Source organism: Rhinopithecus bieti, unplaced genomic scaffold, assembly GCF_001698545.2.
Source record: "Rhinopithecus bieti isolate Rb0 unplaced genomic scaffold, ASM169854v2 scaffold_23236, whole genome shotgun sequence".
Lineage (NCBI taxonomy): Eukaryota > Metazoa > Chordata > Mammalia > Primates > Cercopithecidae > Rhinopithecus > Rhinopithecus bieti.
In genome coordinates this window covers 3254477-3262484 of record NW_016811820.1, presented here as the reverse complement: position 1 = coordinate 3262484, position 8008 = coordinate 3254477, and positions in this window count along the sequence as shown.

Here is an 8008-nt window from a genome sequence, read left to right as displayed (position 1 = left end):
CAAGTCCACTGTTTCCTTATTGATTTTCTATCTAAATGATTGATCTGTTGTTGGAAGTGGAGTTTCAAAGTTCTCTACCATTGCATTGTCTTTAAATATTGGCTTCAGTTGCTACAATGTTAGGTGCATACATATTTACAGTTGTTATATCTTCTTGATGAACTGACCCTTTTCCATTATATAGTGCCCTTCTTTGTCTCTTGTAACAGATTTTGACTGAAAATCTATTTTGTCTAATGTAAATATAACCACCCCTGCTCTCTTTTGGTTACTGTTTGTTTGGAATTTTTTGCATCCCATCATTTTCAACCTATGTGCGTCCTTAAGTCTAAAGTGAGTTTCCCATAGGCAGTATATTGTTGGATCTTGTTTTTATTTATCCATTCAGCCATTCTGTCTTTTGATTGGAGAGTTTAATCCACTTACATTTAAAATAATTATTGATAAGTAAGGACTTATTATTGCTATTTTGTTGTTTTCTTACTATTTTGTTGTTTTCTTACTATTTTGTAGTTCCTTTTCAAATTATGTTTTAAAAATTTTTTTATTTCTGATTGTTCACTGCTAGTATATAGAAATAATTGGATTCTTGTATATTGAGCTTGTATCCCATCACTTTGCTAAACTCACTTTTAGTTTTAATAGCATATTTTGCAGATTCACGTTTTGAAATATTCTACATAATCATGTGACATGTCAATAAAGACTTATTTCCTCTTTTTCAATCTATATGACTTTCTTTTTTTCCTGCCTTATTGTTCTGGCTAGAACCTCCAGTACGGTGTTAAATAGAAGTAGTAAGAGTGACTATCTTTGATTTGTTCCTCATCTGAAGAGAAAACTATTCTATTTTCACCATTAAGTATGATGTTAATTGTGAAACGTTTGTTTTTTAATTTGTTTCTTTGTAGAAAACTTCTATTGAGAAAGTTGACTTCTATTCCTCATCCATAGGGAATTTTTATCATGAATGGGTGCTGAATTTCATTAAATTTTTTTAATCTACTGAGATGACAATGTGGTTTTCCTTCTTAAGTCAGTTGATTTGATAAGTAATATTGATTTATTTTAAATGTTGATCAAGCCTTGCATTCTAGAGACAAGCTCTATTTGGTCATGATATATTCTTTTTATATCTATTGCAGGAAGAAATTATTAATTTCAATATTATCAGCTTTATCAATCTTTTCCTTTATGGTTATCTGTGACATATTTAAATATTTTCCTCCTACACTGAAATCATGAAGATATTCTTGTTTATCAGTGGTTCTCAACTAGGGGGAGCTTTTGCCCCAGGGTACATTTAGCAATATCTGGAAACATTTTCGGTTGTCAAAACTGGTTGTTACACACATCTAGAGTAACAGATCAACATCTGGTGGCCAGTTATGCTGCTAAACCATCCTACCATGCACACGAGAGCCTTCCACAAAAAAAGGATTATCTGACCCAAAATGTCAATAGTACCAAGGTTAAGAAAACCCTCTCCTATGTGTATTCTAAAGGCTTCAAGGTTTTGCTTTTCACAGATAGGCTATAAATGTAGTATGGATCATGCTACTTCTATGACGACAGCTATAACATCCCTAAATTGGTTACCCTTTGGAACACTTTATGATCCCATCTGGTCCCACGTATACTCTGCTTCAGAAATGCAGATACTAACCATGTTGGGCCAGGAGTGGTGACTCATGCCTATATTCCCAAATGAAGCCAGGCATTCAAGACCAACCATTCACAACATAGTGAGACCCTCATCTCTACAAACAATTTTTTTAAATATACTTTAAGTTGTAGGGTACATGTCCACAATGTGCAGGTTTGTTACATATGTATACATGTGCCATGTTGGTGTGCTGCACCCGTTAACTCATCATTTACATTAGGTATATCTCCTAATGCTATCTCTCCCCCCTCCCCCCTCCCCCCACCCCACGACAGGCCCTGGTGTGTGATGTTCCCCTTCCTGGGTCCAAGTGTTCTCATTGTTCAGTTCCCACCTATGAGTGAGAACATGTGGTGTTTGGTTTTCTGTNNNATCCAACATCATCCTGATACCAAAGCCTGGCAGAGACACAACAAAAAAAGAGAATTTTAGACCAATATTCCTGATGAACATCGATGCAAAAATCCTCAGTAAAATACTGGCAAACTGAATCCAGCAGCACATCAAAAAGCTTATCCACCATGATCAAGTGGGCTTCATCCCTGGGATGCAAGGCTGGTTCAACATACGCAAATCAATAAATGTAGTCCAGCATATAAACAGAACCAAAGACAAAAACCACATGATTATCTTGATGCAGAAAAGGCCTTTGACAAAATTCAACAGTCCTTCATGCTAAAAACTCTCAATAAACTAGGTATTGATGGGACATATCTCAAAATAATAAGAGCTATTTATGACAAACACACAGCCAATATCATACTGAATGGGCAAAAACTGGAAACGTTCCCTTTGAAAACTGGCACAAGACAGGGATGCCCTTTCTCATCACTCCTATTTAACATAGTGTTGGAAGTTCTGGCCAGGGCAATCAGGCAGGAGAAAGAAATAAAGGATATTCAATTAGGAAAAGAGGAAGTGAAATTGTCCCTATTTGCCAATGACATGATTGTATATTTAGAAAACCCCATCGTCTCAGCTCAAAATCTCCTTAGGCTGATAAGCAACTTCAGCAAAGTCTCAGGATACAAAATCAATGTGCCAAAATTATAAGCATTCTTATACACCAGTAACAGACAGAGAGCCAAATCATGAGTGATCTCCCATTCACAATTGCTTCAAAGAGAATAAAATACCTAGGAATCCAACTTACAAGGGATGTGAAGAACCTCTTCAAGGAGAACTACAAACCACTGCTCAACGAAATAAAAGAGGACACATAAAAACAATTTTAAAAAAATAAGATGGGCATAGTGGTATGTGCCTGTGGTCCCAGCTACTCATGAGGCTGGGGTGGGAGGATCACTTGAGCCCAGGAGTTTGAGGCTGCAGTGAGCTACAGCTGCACCACTGCTCCCCAGCCTGGGCAACACAGCAAGACCCTGCCTCAAAACAAAGAAACAAAGCCATGTTGTTCAGAAGACTAATTGGTGAGACATGTGCTTCTGAATCTCCAGACTAAATATGTGTTTTGGCTCTAGGGACCTTCTGTTTACTGGGTCTCTTGCTGAAATCTCACCTCTGGGCCTTACAACACATCTGACCATTGTGTGCAAGAATTCTAAGAAAACTCCACAATGCCATTGAGAAATATCACAGGAGATCTAAATAAATGAATATCTTGTTTATGAATTAAACAGCTCAACATAGGCTGGGCATGGTGGCTCATGCATGTAATCCCAGCACTTTGGGAAGCCGAGGTGGAAGGATTGCTTGAGCCCAGGAGTTCAAGACCAGCCTGGGCAACATGGCAAAACCCCATCTCTATCAAAAAAAAAAAAAAAAAAAAAAAAAAAAAAAAATACAAAATGTTAGCCAGGCATTGCGGCATGCACCTGTGGTCTCAGCCACTCAGGAGGCTGAGGTGGGAGAATCACCTGAGCCCAGGAAGTTGAGGCTGCAGTGAGCTGTGATCACACCACTGCACTCCAGCCTGGGCAACAGAGTGAGACTTTGTCTTAAGAAAAAAATAATAAAAAGCTCGACATTGTAAAGATGTTGATTCTCCCTAAATAAATTTATAGATTCAATGAAATTTCAATCAAAATCCCAGTGGGCTGTTCTCTTTTCTTCTTCTTCTTCTTCTTTTCAATAGGAGTTACCAAGCTGCATCTCAGATCTTTCCATTTCATCTACATTTTCAAATCTGCAGAAAGCAAATATAATATCCTTTTATTATCTGAGGTGGTGTACCTCTTTTCATTCCTGATATTGATAATTTGTTCTCTCTCAGTCTCTTTCTCAATTACTGTCACCTGGGAGCGCTGTCAATTTAATTAGTGTCAGCAAAGAAAAAATAGTCGGCTTTGTTTATCTTTTCCTGGTATGCTTGTAGTCTCTTGGAAGAATTTCAACCCAGAAATTTCTTGCAATATATTTGTAGGAGTCATGTAATTCACCCATATACTCTTCACCTAGATTTGTCACTCATTAAGATTTTGAGACATTAGTCTTTTATCTTTCTGTGTATTTGTGTGTACACATATAGACTTTTTTTCTTTACCATTTGAGAATAACTTGTGGACAACATGACACTTTACCACGAGTGGCATAATAAAATATATATATTTGATCTCTGCCTCTGGTTTCTGACACAGAGCTCCTTGTAATTTCCTGAGTAATAGTGGTGCCAGGGGCATCTTTTGTTCAAACATTTGTTCTTTGATGTGGTTCCTGACACAGAGCTCCTAAAACCCTCATAATTTCCTGTGTGATGGAGGTGATAGTAACATCCTAACACAGAGCTCCTAAATCCATTTGAATTTCCTGGGTAAACAGGAAACACCCGGCTAATTTTTGTAATTTTAGTAGAGACGGGGTTTCGCCATGTTGGCCAGGCTGGTCTCAAACTCCTGACTGATTTGCTTTCTAGGCTCACCAGGAAGCTGATTTGCTTTCTAGGCTTACCAGGAAGCTGATTTGCTTTCCAGGAAGCTGATTTGCTTTCCAGGAAAGCAGGGCGAGTATTAAATAACCAGCGAGTAGGCAAGGCTAGGAGCAAAACTGCACATTTATTTTGGTCCCCAGCTTCAGGAAAGAAGGTGTGGGGGAGAGGTGAGGTCCGTCGGTCTCCGGTCTCCGGCAGGGGAGGCCGGGGGAGTCACCCGGTGGAGCTCTCGGGCGGAGTTCCCACAGTCCCGACAGGAGTGAGGGCTGATGAAGTGCGCTGCAGCGCGCCCGCCGGGAGCAGCTTTTATGTCCTGGGCCTGGGAGTGGGCGGGCAGTGGGCGGGACACAGGCGGGTCGGGCCGGGCGGTAGGCGTGGCTAGGCGGGTTCCGGTTTTTCTCCGTTGGAGGTCGGGTTGCGCTTGCGCAGTCTACCTGTGTCTTTCCCGGGCGTGGGAAAGCTGATGGTGAAGAACCTGGAAGTGCGCCATCTTGCCTCCGTTCGTCCAAACACTGACCTCAGGGGATCTGCCTGCCTCCCTCAGTCTCCCAAAGTGCCGGGATTACAGGTGTGAGCCACTGTGCCTGGCACATCTAGACAATTTTGGGGGGAATGTTTTTCCATCAGCTGAAATGTTTTATTTATTGCTTCAGTTTACTTCTAGTCACCTGCATACATTAGGATCTGCTGTTTTGTTTGTAACAATGCAATGACAGTGGTGTGCAAATGGGTGAAGGTTTGGAATGGCAACTGTGTTTCTTGGTTCAAAAAAAAAGCTCTCTTCTATTGGTAAAGTTCACTTTTGAAAACAACAGTGCTGTTATTTTGTAGGGGAAGTGTTTTCATGGCCTCTGGTTTTGTGATTTGCCTTTGTTTCTGTGGACCTTTCATTTCATTTCTTGTTTCATTTTTTAGCTTTGCCACCAAGTCTCTAAGGGACCCCTCCCTATCTTGCTTCCTCTTTCTCCCGAGAAGCAGTGACTCCCTGAGGCCACCACCTCCTCTCCTCTGCCTTCCAAGTCCCTTCCCTTTGATTCTCTCTTAGCCAGCAATACAAGCCCTGTCTTCAGCTCTCAAGAACAGAAAAACTGTGATTTTCCTTTAGATTTTTTGTTAACAACTAAACCTTCCTTACAACTAAAAGCTATAAACCAGGAAACCCAAGTTTTGAACACTCCTTAGAATTTGCCTTCTTCATGCTCCACTGTCTACGTTTTAAGGGTTTTTTCCTCTCTCTCTCTCTCTTTCTCTCTTTCTCTCTCTTCCCTCCCTCCCTCCCTACCTCCCTTCCTTCCTCCCTTCCTCCCTTCCTTGGAGTCAGGTCTCTGTTGCCCAGACTAGAATTCAGTGGCACAATCACAGCTCACCGTAACCACGGACTCTTGGGATGGAGCAATCTTCCCACCTCAGCCTCCTGAGTAGCTGGGACTACAGGCAGGCACCACAACACCTGACTATTTTTTAAAAAGTTTTTTGTAAAGTTGAGGTCGCTACATTCCCCAGGCTCGTCTCCAACTTGTGGTCCTAAGCAATCCTTCTGCCTCAGCCTCCCGAAGTGCTGGGATTACAGGTGTGAGCTGCCGCACCCAGCCCTCTTCTTCCTCTTGTTTGCTTTCTTTTGATTTTGCCCAGAATTTATAGTTATTATCTGTGAAAGGAAAGAGAAGAGAAAAAACAGTAACAAACAATTAGGTAATTATTACTAAGTGTCATTGATATCCTAGGAAAATAGATCAAAGAGCTGTGGGTGAAGAACCGACAATCAAAAGCGGTGCATGAAATTCCCAGGGTCCCCTGGGGAGCTTACAAAGAGGTTATCACATGCTGAGGCAAGAGGGCTCCAGAAGCTTTAGACCAGGCTCAAGCCTTGACGTCACCATGGCTGAACTCCAGAGGGGCTTAAACACTCCAGGTCTAAGGTGTCTAGGTCAGGGTGTATGGGACCTTCATACATAAGATTCCCCCAAATATTTAGAACTATCAGATTCTGCTGAACCTTCTTAGCCTACAAACGTGCCCAGCTCTTATTTATTTATTTATTTACGGAGTCTCGCTCTGTCGCCCAGGCTGGAGTGCAGTGGCACGATCTCGGCTCACTGCAACCACTGCCTCCTGGGTTCAAGCGATTCTCCTGCTTCAGCCTCCTGAGTAGCCTGGAATACAGGCACGTGCCACCTTGCCCAGCTAATTTTTGTATTTTTAGTAGAGACGGGGGTTTCACCATGTCTGCCAGGATGGTCTCGATCTCTTGACCTTGTGATCTGTCCACCTCAGCTTCCCAAAGTGCTGGGATTACAGGCATGAGCTACCGCTCCTGGTCTGCTGAAACTTCTGAGCCTACAGAAGTGCCCACCACTCCTTATTAAGAATAGTCACGGCCAGCCATGGTGGCTCACGCCTGTAATCCCAGCACTTTGGGAGGCCAAGGTGGGTGGATCATGAGGTCAAGAGATCGAGACCATCCTGGCCAACATGGTGAAACCCCATCTCTGCTAAAAATACAAAATTTAGCTGGGCATGGTGGCACTTGCCTGTAGTCCCAGCTACTCAGGAGGCTGAGGCAGGAGAATTGCTTGAACCAGGGAGGTGGAGGTTGCAGTGAGCTGAGATTGCGCCATTGCACTTCAGCCTGGTGACAGAGCGAGACTCTGTCTCAAAAAATAAATAAACAAAAATCACTCCCTCCTTTTTGGGGATAATGTTGTCCCCCACAAAACAACATTGCCCATGTACCCAGGACCTGCCCCGATAGCACCTCTTGTCAGGTGAGCCTACAGGAAGACTCAGTCAGGAACATCCTGCCCCTAATAGCGAGGAAAAGGACAATGCCCTCCATGATCCTGAGTTGCTGCCATAGATGGTGGGAGGAACAGATTTAAAAATGCAGGGAAATGGGAGCTCAAGTGGATGCACAGCCAGAAGATCCACTAAATTAGGATGTTCTACAAGAAGCCCAGGGATCCAGGATTCTCCAAGGCAATAAGGAATGAGCTGGGGAAATGGAAACCATTATCACTAAAAAGTTCATTGATGGGCCAAGAGTGGTGGCTCATGTTTGCTTGTAATCCCAGCATGTTGCAAAGCTGCAGCGGGAGGATCATTTGAGCCCAAGAGTTCGAAACCAGCCTGGGCAGCACAGTGAGACCCCCCATCCCTCCTAAAAATTAAAAAATTAGCCCAGTGTGGTGGTGTGTGCCTGTAGTACCAGTTACTTGTGAGGCTGAGATAGGATCACTTCAGCCCAGGAGTTGGAGGCTGCAGTGAGCTATGATTGTGACACTGCACTCCAGCCCAATTGACACAGTGAGACCCTGTCTCAAAAAAAAAAAAGATTAAAAATATTTTATTCAAGTTGCCCAAAATTTGAATAAGTTTCCATTGAGAAAGTATTTAAAAATTAAAATTATTTTGCCTACTTTGTTTTTTCTTTTTCTTTTTTTTTTTTTTTTTTTTTT